General features: G+C 33.5%; 1 protein-coding gene across 1 annotated transcript in view; it reads left to right on the plus strand.

Moving 5' to 3' along the window:
* The first annotated feature begins 13,114 nt into the window (after positions 1-13,114).
* IRSp53 (Insulin receptor substrate 53 kDa) overlaps positions 13,115-15,932 on the plus strand; it is a 67,529-nt gene continuing 64,711 nt past the window's right edge. Inside the window, exon 1 of the mRNA XM_088050871.1 lies at positions 13,115-13,190. The gene's annotated coding sequence lies outside the window, so the exon portion shown is untranslated. The remainder of the gene's footprint in view (positions 13,191-15,932) is intronic.

Below are 15,932 nucleotides of genomic sequence, written 5' to 3' on the forward strand. Positions count from 1 at the left end.
TTCAGATCCGACAACAAGTAACTGAGTTATGGCTGATCAAAGTTTCGGATAGTTGATTTTCATTTTTTCTCATTTTTCCCAATTTTCAAAATTAAATATCTCGGAAACTATTAGAGATATTGAGATGCGGTTTGCGCCATCGTTTTTCTCGGCTCATTTTACGTTAGAAAAAGTGCTTAAAAGCTCAAAATTCGATAGTCGATTTTTCGCGAAAAAAAATTGCGACTCGAACGATGAAAATTTTTCATTTTTTTTAATTTTTGGCCATAACTCGCAAACTATTTGTCCTATAGATCTGAAATTTGGCCAGTAGATAGATTTTGAGCTCCTCTTTCGACTGATGTATAATTTAATGCTATTAAACGTCATTTTTATTTTGAAAACATTGATTGAAAATCACCCTAAAATGATGTTCTCAAAACAGTTTTTTTCCAATACCTCATTTATTTATTAAGCAAACTCAACAAATTTGGGTCTCATTTTACGCAGAATTTCACGCTGAATCTAAAAATATGATAATTTTTTAAACTTTGTCAATAAATAACCGAGTTATGGCCGTTTGAAATTTTGGGTTGTCGCCAGAGGGTCAAATTTTCGAAGGTTCGAAACAATTCATGCTCGATATCTCGGAAACTATTACAGATATTGGAATGCGGTTTGCGGCGTCGTTTTTCTCGCGATTTTTTACATAAGAAATCGTTTTTAGATTTTTCAATAGTCGAAATTTGCAAATTTTCGAGAAAATTCATGATTAAAACTATAACAAATTTCTCATATCGATATCTCGCTTATTTTTTAGAGTAAACTTGAGTTATTATACATCAGTGAACGCAGAATTTTACGCAGATTCCAAATCTGGGACTTAAATTCAGATCCGACAACAAATAACTGAGTTATGGCCGATCAAAGTTTCGGATAGTTGATTTTCATTTTTTCTCATTTTTCCCAATTTTCAAAATTAAATATCTCGGAAACTATTAGAGATATTGAGATGCGGTTTGCGCCATCGTTTTTCTCGGCTCATTTTACGTTAGAAAAAGTGCTTAAAAGCCCAAAATTCGATAGTCGATTTTTCGCGAAAAAAAATTGCGACTCGAACGATGAAAATTTTTCATTTTTTTTAATTTTTGGCCATAACTCGCAAACTATTTGTCCTATAGATCTCAAATTTGGCCAGTAGATAGATTTTGAGCTCCTCTTTCGACTGATGTATAATTCAATGCTATTAAACGTCATTTTTATTTTGAAAACATTGATTGAAAATCACCCTAAAATGATATTTTCAAAACCGTTTTTTTCCAATACCTCATTTATTTATTAAGCAAACTCAACAAATTTGGGTCTCATTTTACGCAGAATTTCACGCTGAATCTAAAAATATGATAATTTTTTAAACTTTGTCAATAAATAACCGAGTTATGGCCGTTTGAAATTTTGGGTTGTCGCCAGAGGGTCAAATTTTCGAAGGTTCGAAACAATTCATGCTCGATATCTCGGAAACTATTACAGATATTGGAATGCGGTTTGCGGCGTCGTTTTTCTCGCGATTTTTTACATAAGAAATCGTTTTTAGATTTTTCAATAGTCGAAATTTGCAAATTTTCGAGAAAATTCATGATTAAAACTATAACAAATTTCTCATATCGATACCTCGCTTATTTTTTAGAGTAAACTTGAGTTATTATACATCAGTGAACGCAGAATTTTACGCAGATTCCAAATCTGGGATTTAAATTCAGATCCGACAACAAATAACTGAGTTATGGCCGATCAAAATTTCGGATAGTTGATTTTCATTTTTTCTCATTTTTCCCAATTTTCAAAATTAAATATCTCGGAAACTATTAGAGATATTGAGATGCGGTTTGCGCCATCGTTTTTCTCGGCTCATTTTACGTTAGAAAAAGTGCTTAAAAGCCCAAATTTCGATAGTCGATTTTTCGCGAAAAAAAATTGCGACTCGAACGATGAAAATTTTTCATTTTTTTTAATTTTTGGCCATAACTCGCAAACTATTTGTCCTATAGATCTCAAATTTGGCCAGTAGATAGATTTTGAGCTCCTCTTTCGTCTGATGTATAATTTAATGCTATTAAACGTCATTTTTATTTTGAAAACATTGATTGAAAATCACCCTAAAATGATATTTTCAAAACCGTTTTTTTTCAATACCTCATTTATTTATTAAGCAAACTCAACAAATTTGGGTCTCATTTTACGCAGAATTTCACGCTGAATCTAAAAATATGATAATTTTTTAAACTTTGTCAATAAATAACCGAGTTATGGCCGTTTGAAATTTTGGGTTGTCGCCAGAGGGTCAAATTTTCGAAGGTTCGAAACAATTCATGCTCGATATCTCGGAAACTATTACAGATATTGGAATGCGGTTTGCGGCGTCGTTTTTCTCGCGATTTTTTACATAAGAAATCGTTTTTAGATTTTTCAATAGTCGAAATTTGCAAATTTTCGAGAAAATTCATGATTAAAACTATAACAAATTTCTCATATCGATATCTCGCTTATTTTTTAGAGTAAACTTGAGTTATTATACATCAGTGAACGCAGAATTTTACGCAGATTCCAAATCTGGGATTTAAATTCAGATCCGACAACAAATAACAGAGTTATGGCCGATCAAAATTTCGGATAGTTGATTTTCATTTTTTCTCATTTTTCCCAATTTTCAAAATTAAATATCTCGGAAACTATTAGAGATATTGAGATGCGGTTTGCGCCATCGTTTTTCTCGGCTCATTTTACGTTAGAAAAAGTGCTTAAAAGCCCAAATTTCGATAGTCGATTTTTCGCGAAAAAAAATTGCGACTCGAACGATGAAAATTTTTCATTTTTTTTAATTTTTGGCCATAACTCGCAAACTATTTGTCCTATAGATCTCAAATTTGGCCAGTAGATAGATTTTGAGCTCCTCTTTCGACTGATGTAAATTCAATGCTATTAAACGTCATTTTTATTTTGAAAACATTGATTGAAAATCACCCTAAAATGATGTTTTCAAAACCGTTTTTTTCCAATACCTCATTTATTTATTAAGCAAACTCAACAAATTTGGGTCTCATTTTACGCAGAATTTCACGCTGAATCTAAAAATATGATAATTTTTTAAACTTTGTCAATAAATAACCGAGTTATGGCCGTTTGAAATTTTGGGTTGTCGCCAGAGGGTCAAATTTTCGAAGGTTCGAAACAATTCATGCTCGATATCTCGGAAACTATTACAGATATTGGAATGCAGTTTGCGGCGTCGTTTTTCTCGCGATTTTTTACATAAGAAATCGTTTTTAGATTTTTCAATAGTCGAAATTTGCAAATTTTCGAGAAAATTCATGATTAAAACTATAACAAATTTCTCATATCGATATCTCGCTTATTTTTTAGAGTAAGCTTGAGTTATTATACATCAGTGAACGCAGAATTTTACGCAGATTCCAAATCTGGGACTTAAATTCAGATCCGACAACAAATAAATGAGTTATGGCCGATCAAAATTTCGGATTGTTGATTTTCATTTTTTCTCATTTTTCCCAATTTTCAAAGTTAAAGATCTCGGAAACTATTAGAGATATTGAGATGCGGTTTGCGCCATCGTTTTTCTCGGCTCATTTTACGTTAGAAAAAGTGCTTAAAAGCTCAAAATTCGATAGTCGATTTTTCGCGAAAAAAATTGCGACTCGAACGATGAAAATTTTTCATTTTTTTTAATTTTTGGCCATAACTCGCAAACTATTTGTCCTATAGATCTGAAATTTGGCCAGTAGATAGATTTTGAGCTCCTCTTTCGACTGATGTATAATTTAATGCTATTAAACGTCATTTTTATTTTGAAAACATTGATTGAAAATCACCCTAAAATGATGTTTTCAAAACCGTTTTTTTCCAATACCTCATTTATTTATTAAGCAAACTCAACAAATTTGGGTCTCATTTTACGCAGAATTTCACGCTGAATCTAAAAATATGATAATTTTTTAAACTTTGTCAATAAATAACCGAGTTATGGCCGTTTGAAATTTTGGGTTGTCGCCAGAGGGTCAAATTTTCGAAGGTTCGAAACAATTCATGCTCGATATCTCGGAAACTATTACAGATATTGGAATGCGGTTTGCGGCGTCGTTTTTCTCGCGATTTTTTACATAAGAAATCGTTTTTAGATTTTTCAATAGTCAAAATTTGCAAATTTTCGAGAAAATTCATAATTAAAACTATAACAAATTTCTCATATCGATATCTCGCTTATTTTTTAGAGTAAACTTGAGTCTAAAATCTACTTGAATATCCTGACTTTTTTTTTCGACCTTTTTCGCCTAAAAGTTCCTACTTTTGGATTTAATTTTTCCAAATCTAACTTGGTAGATATCTCGCTTATTTTTAGAGCAATCTTGCGTTATTTGGTCTCATTTTACGTAGAATTTTGCGCAGATTCCAAAACTAGGCTCAAAATCGACGTACAACATAAAATAACCCAATTATGGTCGTTTAGTTTTGGATATTTGATTTTCAGTTTTTAAATGTTTAAAGTCCAATATCTTCGAAACCACAAAAGATAAAAAGAAATGCTTCTTGCCCATCGTCTTTCTCGCGTCTTTTTATATAAGAATCCAGTTTTATCTCGATTTTGAAAAATTTGAAGAAAATCACTTTTTTGACCAAAGTTAACTATCCTTGAATTTAATTTTTCCAAATTTAATTCGATCAATATCTCGTTAATTTTTGGAACAAGCTTGCGTTATTTGGTCTCATTTTACCCAATGATTATTCAATTCTGCCGTTGTCACCAAAATTACATCAATGTAACATAGATCTCGTATCTATGTAGGTAAGTATTGTACGTATTTTGAACTCTAATGAATTGAAATTTCTGGAAAATATTACAAACGACCTAAATATAAAAAATTGCTCCTCTTATAAACATTAGAGGAGCAATTTTTTATATTTATAATTTTTATAATTCTGGTAATTTAAACACCGTAGCGCCAATGCAAAAAGATCTAAATTAAACCTTTGAACCACTTTGCGTGAAAGACAGGAATGATGAGAAAGCATGAATAAGATAATAATCTACATAAGGAAATAGTTATTGCACGTGTGTAATTTTCCATTTAATATTCTTAACACATTAATAGTGCAGCATCTACACAAAAACAACGAAACTATTTTAACTTGGAAACAGTAAATGACGTTATCTAACGCGTTTTAAAGTTGGAGAAGCCTTTTATAGCTAAGCCTGATTAAATAAGGCGTTGAAAAAACAACCAAATGTCTTGAATTCGAAAGAAAGGAGTAATTTCCACTAAAACTACAAACCAAGACTGCAAATGTAAATTCTGTTTTATTAGTCAAATGGACATGGCTAGACGTTCGTCTTTATTAATGAAAGAAATTTAGAAAAATGTTGGATCATGAATATTTTACCGAGGTATGTCACGCATATTTGATTTGGATTACTGTAGATTTACCGTATATACAGGCCTTGAATAATTATTATTGCATAGTTAGTAAACAGAATAATTGCGATTCTTGTTTGAAATGAAGTAATTCTCCCAGTTTAATCACGCATAATACCAATATTTTGAAATTCCGCCTTGTAAACACACACAACTATTTATGTAAATGTAATAAAACACTCTTTCATTGAAGATCCGGCTTGAAATTGACATTAGAAAAAGCGTTTTACAGCTGAATTGTCGAATCAATGAACCGAATTCCATCTCCCTCGTTTCTATTATTCCACACAATTTTATTCCGTCGAAATTTTTAATAAGCAATGAAATATTTTCAATAGGGAGTTCTCTACATCGCGCCGAAGATGTAATTTTCGAGATACCCTTTAAATTTATGCCACTTCGTACATTTCGATTAGTCTGCGAATTTCATATGAAAATGGTTTCACCGACGATTGAGATAAGTACCCCACAAGCTTTAGCTTTTAGAAAGACAAATAAAATGCAGTTAATGGCTGACTCTTGATACCGACTGCAACAGAAATTGTAGACATAAAATCATTTTTTATTGGTGCAGTACTTGTCGAGTCGTAACCATTGAGGAGAATAGATGGGTAGTGATTACCTTATCATAAAAGGAATTATGATAAATGCTGAAATATTGTAGACAAAAGGCGCGGACGTTAAATTTATCATTTCTTTTCGCTGCGATTTATTGCTCCAAAAAGTTAAAAGCGGAAAAGCTTTGCAGTTATTAAATGGATTTGCTGCATCTGTACATGCATGCAGCTAATTTTAATATGTCATTTTCATATTCACACAAATGACATAATGTGTTATTGTTACTGAGTGGGTTAGAAAAAACGATTTGTTATGTAGGTATGTAAAATAAAGCTTACATCAGCAGTGCAAAGGTGTTTTAATTATTATTATTATATAACGTACAACGGGACTATTATAACATTCATTTCATCTGAAAACTGAGCAAATTTTCTTTCATTTAGCCACAATACATTCACCGGTTATTTAAAGTTCACATTTGAGTTATGGACTCATTTTCTTCGACCTTTTCAGAGGCTCTTAAATTCAGACCATGCCTAACAGTAATAATACGATTTCAAGTGTGGATTTAAAGCTCGTTCCGTCTATTTTTAACGTTCTTGCTTTAAACAAGCTTGTTATGAATTAAGGCATCCCTGAAGAAAATAACACTTTCGGATGTGTGGTACGTCGCGTCGGAAGTGAGCCAAAGGAACAAAACAACTAAGCTTCTTTAAGTTCATTTATTTTCCGATTCAGCGACCGGAAGATCGCTCACATTTCGTATCTCGCATCTTTAGGTCAAAGTAGTTTTCTTTCGTTGGTTAATCTCCTCGTGCAGTCGAAACCAGATTGAAATTGCATCAGATAGCGAGATCTCGAAGTGCCGAAATGGCAATAAAGTCTGGTGGCCATTTAGGATTGTTTGTGACTTTTCCGACGTGTCATCTGAAAAGGCCGATTATTACGGTTATAAAAGCTGGAATCCTATCAGATAGTGTTAAGTTAAAAGGTATGTCACATTGGTGGAGAAACGTAATCTCTAAACACACAAATACGCTTCAACAGATACAAAAATATTTTTTATTCTTGGATTTGGTTGAAACGTGTTGATTTTTCACAAACAAAACAAAGTGAGACGCGGCGCTGTGGAAATATAACAGGCTGAGATGGGAGGGATGTGGGAGAGAAATGTTGAGATCTTTATCGGAGTACATGAATCTGTTTATAAAATAAAATGTGGTCGGAACTTGTTCATCAATCAAGCGCGTATTGATCACCGACACGTCAGCTCTGGCAGCTTTATACACTGATTTTGTGTATGCATCCGCGGGTTTGGTATTTTTCGATCACAAAGCTGACGAGGTTTTGTAATAAATTTGGCACAAAACGGTGTAATAGAGAATTTCGAATAATATGTACAATTCATCCAATTTCATTAAACATTAAAACATACTTTATAAACAAAAAAAACGTATAAGTACAGTAAATTTTCAACTGAACTTCTCTTGCTATTAAACTACCAAAATCTTCTGTACTAGAGAAAATCTTGTATGAAACACGAGACAAATGCGTCTTGTTTCACACGACTTGATTCACGTCTTGTGGTCAAATGAATAATTTCTAGTCTCATAAATGGCCGGAATATTTTCACGTTTTTCATGTATTTTCATGTTTTTTTTTTAAAAAACATTTCAAACACGTATTTTTGTTTGCATCTGGGAGCTTTTAGCATTATAGAGATTATAAAGTTCATTCATAATTTCCGTAAACAAAAAATGTTGAAGCAAATTAAACTTTTAGTTTTGCCACCAAAGTTGCTCAGCATTGTTTGGAACAACGCAAACCGATTTTCCCATAATCTGTTTCAAATTTTTAATTTCCATGTTAATTTATAGTCGATAATTTTCAATCTTAATATTTTATTGCGCACTTAGGCGGCTGTCATTCCGTAAGAAAATTTTAGTTTCTTATCAACTAAATCTTATTGGTTGTCAGATACCTATTTTCTAACGTTGTAAACTCGGCTATTAAAATTTTTATTGAAAAATTTATTCCACATTTTACGATTCCAATCGAAAAGCGATTACAAGCACATGTTAATTAGAAATAGTGTCAGTGTCGCTTTACGCTGAAAGTCGTAAAAGTGCATAATATTTTGTTGTGCTCGTAAAAATAACGCTTTGAGGGATAACCAGATAACTAATTCTTATTCAAATTTAAATGTATTGCGTAATTTATGATGGGAACTAGAAAAATTCCAATTTTTGTGTGTATTTTCTTCTTCCTCGACCGCAGTCATTGTTTACATCACCCCTATGTTAAATCAATTTTTTTCGAAGCTGACGTTTTATTAGCTTTCGGAACAGCAATTTTTCTCGTATGAAAATAAATGGGCGTCTGATATGAGGGTCTTGAAACTTTGTCGAACTACTTTGACCCGAAACGTAAATCGTTAGATAACAAGTATATCACAATTTAGCTTTTAATGTTGAAAAGTGGTCGATAAAATTCCAAGTTTTAACTACATCGTTCGCTGTGGCTGGAATAAATTCTGTTTAAAACAAGCAGCATCGGAACCAATTATTATTATCTAATAATTTACGCCCTCGTCCGGAGTTTATGTCCGCTCGTTATTTTGCGGTATTAAACACGTAGAATATTTAATTTAATTTATTTGCGTTTACGAAGATTGAATTTTTCCAATTAGATCGAAAATCGTTTTAACTGAGATAAATTATGATAGTTGAAAGGCACTCCAATAACGAAGTCGGTAACCCAATTCCAGTTATCGGGGAATCTTCTACCCCTTCGCCATAAGTTACATGTGGAGGAGTCAACGTGAGATCTCAAAGGAAATTTCTCTTTTCAACGGGAGATGCACTAATTGAATTGGAAATTCCTGTTAAAAGAAAATTTAGAGGGAAAGTGAGAAAAAAGTTTCTTTAGCACATGTAGCGCAAATTAGAGTGCTAGTTTTGTTTCGGGCTGTAAAAACTTCGAGTCTGTTTTGTTACGTGGGCCGTGTCACCGGATTCACCGGAAAGCGAGAAGAGATTTATTGCAGCTGCGAGTTTCCACCATGTTTTGTTGAGGGAATACGGCGCACTGTCGATGGCTTTTTGATTTTGCTGAGTTTTTTAAACAGGTATCTGATAAATAAATAGCCGGAGCTGTTTAGAAATATTTTAGCGACGTTCCATGGAAATAATTTCAATATTCACCAGAAACAATTCTCGAGGAATGTTAATAATAAGGAAAATATTTTGATGATTCCCCAACTCGTGCTTTTGAATGAAAATACTTACATCTGCATATAAACGAATACTTGGAGTTTCAAAGTGAGCATAAAACAAAAACATAACTAAATATCTAAGGAGATAGCAAAACGAACCGAGAAGGAGCAATGAAATATACTCCGAAGACGGGGGCAAATGGAGAAAGAATGTGATAGCCAGACACCCAACGAGATATAACTAAGAAATATAGAGCACCATTGAACGCAGCTGGATTTTTATATGCCTTCCTGCTGCGTGGTCACACGCCTGCAATCGTTACTTTCTCGATCTCTGAATTTTGATAAATAAGAAGAAACACCCTTCGATTGTGCCTTCATCGAGAGCTTCCGATAAATTATAGTTGGGATCCTCGTTCTCGCAAATTTTCCCGTCTCCTTATTGATTTATTATTCAAACCGAATTATGACGATGGGGCCCCTTCAACTTAAAACTTCCTCGAAGAAGGCAAATTGCAAGTCATGAAGATGAAAGAGCAGTCGCAAATATTGTGTAAACTTTACACTTAAATTGGGAGGACACAACTGAAACTTTCAATCAAATAAATTTTGGATCCACAGTTTTTGATATCGTTTTGCGAAGAAGGAAAACTTAATTTCGGCAACGGAAAGAGGTCGACTTTTTGTGGAAATATGTGCCGCAACTTGGTTTTTTAGGGCACGTAAGTTGCTGGAAATGTGAAACCACATGTAAAGCATTAGAATGTAAATATTAAGGACTATAGGGGATACCTTTCAAGCTTTCTCGACGGAATTCTTGCTTTATTCTTTCTAATAAAAAACAAGAACGGCTTTTGGGGTATGGTAATAAAATTCCTCGGATATACTGATCACAATCGATGAAATTAACGAACAGAAACAAAGAGAAAATTGCTGTATCGCATGGCGGTTCGATATTTCGAAGATATCAAATTAAAGGCAGCCTCTGGATTCTTGACGTTTTTTATTTTATTTACCCGCAGATTAATAACAAGAGATTGTTTTTTTTTCGCCTATTTATTCGGTTCTTATTTAGGCCAGAAGGTACAATTTGGGGTTAAAGTACAACTCCAATAATAGAACAATAAAGGAGCAAATGCGAAAATGCAAGTCACTTGAGAAATGAAAAGGAAACGAGTATCTAGAGCCGTCATGGGAGGGAGCAACTGAAATGCTACAAAGGGATTTGATCTCTTTCTCCGGTCAAACGCTCTGGTACAGAGATTGACTCCAGACTTTTCCGGTTTGTTTGTAAACAACTTGCACGCAAATGCGCCCTAAAAAGCCAACACGAATTTGTTTTATGCATTGAAATTTGCTTACATTTTTTAAATTGTGTCGTTTCGTGCCGACGAACGAATGAAATTATTGGTACGTGGATAAAAACCTGCCGCGTTGCTCTGATTAATTTTTTCTGTAAAAAAACAGTGTTAACATTAGAGCAAATCCACACTTTAATTTGTTTATAATTTCATGGGTCCCCGCAGCGCCCATCCAATTTAAATATGAATGTATCCGTTTATGAGCTGATATAATTTTCGAGCATTGTTATTTGTTCGAGTTCGGAAACTGTAGCCGTTGGCAGTTTGTCGGTTTCTGTAAAATTCTCGTCCTCCAGAGCTAACCACTTTGGTTGTCGTTGTTTAGCGTACAGTGCAAGCAATTTAGACTAGTGGGATTAGAGTTTTATGCGAGTTAGAACTACGATGATGCGGTAGACAGCCCAAAGACTGCTAGCATTCCTGGTTTGGTTCCAGAACTGGCTACCAGTTGCGGTTTCCAACTCTGTAACTTAATCAGGTCCATGACACGGTATCATGAAACTTGCATCCCTATTAACTCATTCGTACGGAACAGAGCAGCTTGAAAGATGGAAATCTGGAAACGCTTTAGAAATGCACCTTTGAAAGCGCTTCCTCGCGTTTGCAGTCAGTTGGCAAAACATCGCCATCGATTGGAATGAGAATTCTTTCTTTGCCTACTGCAGTTGCATCGAAACTAGCGTAATTTCTGGTTTAGTTAACTGTAGAACCGCAATTTTCCGTGCCTCCAATCGCCTCTGTGGAATCACAAATTCACAAGTTTGGCAGTGAACTCCTAACGGTCCATCGAATGCAACTTATGCGACGTTGATTGGAATTTATAGGTTTCCGAACATCGTTTTTCGCTGTTTGAATCGACTGCACAAGCTATCGGACACTAGTGTGCAGCTTTTTCTCTGGATAAGTCGTAAATTTACATTTAGAGCTGATTTCTTGATAAAGACTGACCTGACTTTGGTTACTGAAAGAAAACTGGAACACTGAAGGACGGAAGCTTCCACGTTGTGTTGATACTTTCCTAGTACATTTAATCAAGAATTTATCCTTGCCATCATTCAGACGCGCGGAATTGAATTCTTTGTAACCTAGCTGTATTTGTTCGAGTTTTAAAATTTAAGATGATAAGTTTTAGGTTCGAAAAAGGACGAGATCTCGTAAAAATATAACTTTATGAGAATGTTAAAGGAGGTAAGGTTTATATCACTGCCTCTATGCGAATTTACAGCCAGTTTAGTTTCTGCTGCATTTCTTTATCTAAAATTTTATTTTCTTTCAAAATCTCAAACGCCAAAAACTGCATTTTTATTTTTAATGCTGTCAACGGGATTATCTACTCGTCTATACAGTTTCCCTCTATAAATATAAGCAGAGCATCTAAAGAATGGTGATGGTGTCTGCGCATAAAACGTAATTTGATTAAGTTTAGTATTTGCGCTCAAAGAACCTTATTTGCAACATAAAAATACTTTCTCTGGAATTTACTGGATACTATTTTGTAATTTTGTCCTCACATTGTCTTTGAATACCAAGTCGCGCTCAAAAAAAAGTACATTATGATTTCAGCAGGAATTTTTAATTCTAGGTTTTACAGTTAATGATACTAATAAGTAATAATGCAACAACTATCTGCATCTTATTAATTTCAGGATTTGGAGTTGATTTATTAGTGAATTAAACAATGTGAAATATACATATTTTCGTTGTATGACTGGTTGCCTAAATAAAACTCAATTTGAGCAACTCCAAAAGCTCAGTTGACGAAAACAACCCCCACATCTTTCTTTACACACCTAATTTTGCTTTTCAGTTTGACACATACGCTGCCGGCAAAATTTCCCATTTTCCACAAATTTGTTTAACACAATTTTTGAATCGAAAACGACAAAAACATCAAATGCTTTAAAGTTAGATTACCACCGTCTACGCTTCGACCTTCGAAGATTGAATTCAAATAATATCCGGGGGCAATCAACAAATTGTTACATTCACAACTTCAACATTCCTTATTGTGAGTGATATTTTCTGGAACGCAAATAAAGTAACATTCTGCTCCTGTATTTACATAAAAATAACTGAAGGTATACAGTTAGACGAACGTTGAAAGACATTTTTGCATACTAATTGCCTTTTAAGTATTTATCTTTTATATTATATAGATATTGAGACAGGAAAATTTAATGAGAGATTCCATCCCTCGGATTTTAAACGGGTTTTCGATAATCAAGACTTTTCATTAAACCATTCACGTTTTAATTTGATGCAGTAACTATGCTGTAACTTTGCACGTGAGCACATCTCACGTTACAATTACCTTATGCAACTATTACAGTTAATAAATGGAATTGTTAGAAAGGATTTATTTTTCCATAATTTTTCGCAACAGCTATTTTTATTGTCTGAAAATAAATATTTATCATAATATGCAACTGCATTATTGATTCGAACTGAACAAATATTAAAACATGTTTACACCATGCTCCATCATTTTGTGTTTGTTCCACGTTTGAATTAATTGTGTTTGGTGCATCTAACAGTGCACTCGACAGCTTAATTAAATTTCTACATCGCTCACAAAAAGATTCGTGGATAAAGGTAAAGAGAAAGGAGTGGCCGCGCCCATTTTCGGGTATCATTTATAGATAAAATCTATGCCGACTAAGAACTTCCTTTTTCACCGCGAGGACGATCTTTCATGATCTGAAACGAAAATAGTGATCTTACATTATTGTCTTCTTATTGCTACACGAAAGTGTAAGTGAAGTGAAATTGCGTAATCGATTTATGTAGATGAAAAGAATGAGTTTTCGGCAAATTGTTATGTAAATTAATGAGACGATGTTAACATGACTGGCATTGAGAGGAAGATCAAGGTTAAAATTCGTGAACTCCGCGCTTTTACTTTTGGACAAATAACACATTCCGCGGAATTTTTCGCTGGTAAATCCCTCGCTGTGGTTATAAATTCAACATTATTGTTTATCCAATAACTCTAATTTTTATTCTGATTCAATCGAAATTGATAATCGTTATTTTAACAAATTATTCATAATTTAATTAGATGGACGTCATGCAAATATCGGTGAGTACTGATTATTTATGTATGTAATAAAATTCATGTAAAAAAATTGAACCATTGATGGTTACAAATATATTATATTATGCTGAAATTATTGTTGGTGCCATAAATTGTTACTTATGAACGTATATTATGATAATAAGTGAAAACGCTTTTATACAACAGCGAAAATTAATTGAAATTTAAAGTAAAACGAACGTTTATTAAAATAATACAATATTTACTTAAAATTATGCTCCCTACAGGTACTGACGCCTGACTGACAAAATCAATAATCCAATATAAAAATTAATTAAGTTAGTTGGTATAAAAGACAAAATTTACCTCTGAGGTACAAAATTAGATTGAATCGAATTCACTTTCAGCGTTGTTTTCTGGCTCCAAACTTTTTTTTTTCGTTGAGAAAAAGGTCACGGTTCCGCAAGTGTTAACGATGGTTTAATAGCAGACTTCATGGTGTAAACTAAAGTTTTTCTCACACAATTGGTAAACCTGCTAAATGTCAGTCTGCGCAATTAAGATTTAACATGAAGTTCTGACCGAAGACGTAAAACGCGAGTGAATATTTAAAAGAATCTCTCATAATTCCGATATATTAAATATGAAATGGAAAACACAATTTGAGTGAAATATCAGGCCATAAAAAGGATTTATTCTCGCAATAAAGTGTCCTTTCTTCATTTCATATCCAATAGAAAATGCTAAAATGTCTGAATATGCATCGATATATTGAATATAAAGTCATAGATATTCCGCGGACAGCCATTTACGGACTGTTTATGTAAAAATTTATCCTCATGGAAAACATTTTGAGCGAACGAGATTTATGTATATTAATATTTTTGTCTTTCATGTGGTTGTGACAAAGCGCCACAAATGCAAAACACATTATTCCCAACAAAAATTAAAATTGAAATTCTCTCTGAGTAGATTTACGAAAATCCCGGACAATTACTTCCATTAGCAACTTTCTATATTTTATAATAAAAGCGGAAGTAAAGGCGAGGCCTCCTCAGAGAACAAACTCTTTGAGGGCGACTTTTCAATTGTAAAGCAAAACATGTTGTTAATAAATAAAACACGCTAATTCATGTGACAGGACATTGCAGCTATCAGCGTCAATTGAAACGTAATAAATAATTATTTCATATCAGTTTAAACTCCGGTCATGCGAATCCGTAAATGTCGGAAATAATTTAAATACCCCGAAAACTGTAAAATTTAGCATATAAATCCATGTACAATTGCAGGTCAAACTATAACTCACTGGTCGCTTAGCTTTAATGGAAAACTGGAAACAATAATTCAACTTTTAATGCGTGTGGTAAAGTCGTAGCTGCGTTTGACGCCTAATTTCAGCGTTCAAAAAGCGGTTAGGTGTTGGACAGAATGTTACTTTAAATTGATCAAAACTTCCTTATTGAATTATTTAGTTTGAAGTGGTTTTCTTAAATTGTTTACAATGGAATTATAACTAGTTAGCATTGAAACTTGGGCGTTCGGTCACCTTAGATGCATTAGGTAAGAGATAAATTTACATTTTTACGTGGTGGAAGAATGCAACTACAAGTTTGACGGACGCGGTCTCGAAACTTTCTTATTTTAGCGTCCGACAAGTTAGCTTTTTAATTTTCACAATTGAAAGTGTCTAGATTACTTTTTGCGCTATTACACGTCAGCAATCAAGTAATTTTTTGATACCGTATTTATGAGCATCCTGTAAATGCGTCTTCACACTTAACACGCAAATATGTGCACCCATCCACGACACCAAAGAATATGCAAATGTACATAAACTACGTGATTTGCATGTGCATATTTTGTGTTGAAAAGAGCCTGAGATAACATCAAATTTTTTATTTGACTGTTATTATATTTACACGAAATTTAATTATATTTCGTTTAGGATGCGCTGTGAATTAAAAAAAGAAAACTGCAGTTTTAGAGTTACAGGTTGTTTTGACCACCACCTAACAACGAATAAAAATGATGCGACGGTTCGGATTAATGTCCCATTTTTAAAACAGGTTTAAAATCGAAGTCCCGAAAGTCCCATTATTTATCATTAGATGTTTATGGTGGTTTCGATTTATTTCGTTAATTTCAGAGCTTGTTTATAGTGCATCGGTCTAAAACATAAAGTAAGTCGTTTATAGCCGACACAACATTGCAGGTCTCCTAATGACTTCGTCATTCTCTCTCAATGATAATGTCGTCGTTAACATAATTTGTCCTGTGATAAATTTTTGATAGACATA

The sequence above is a fragment of the Gnatocerus cornutus genome, chromosome 2 (assembly GCF_029298725.1).
Source record: "Gnatocerus cornutus isolate USDA-ARS CGAHR chromosome 2, icGnaCorn1.1, whole genome shotgun sequence".
In the NCBI taxonomy this organism is placed as follows: Eukaryota; Metazoa; Arthropoda; class Insecta; order Coleoptera; family Tenebrionidae; genus Gnatocerus; species Gnatocerus cornutus.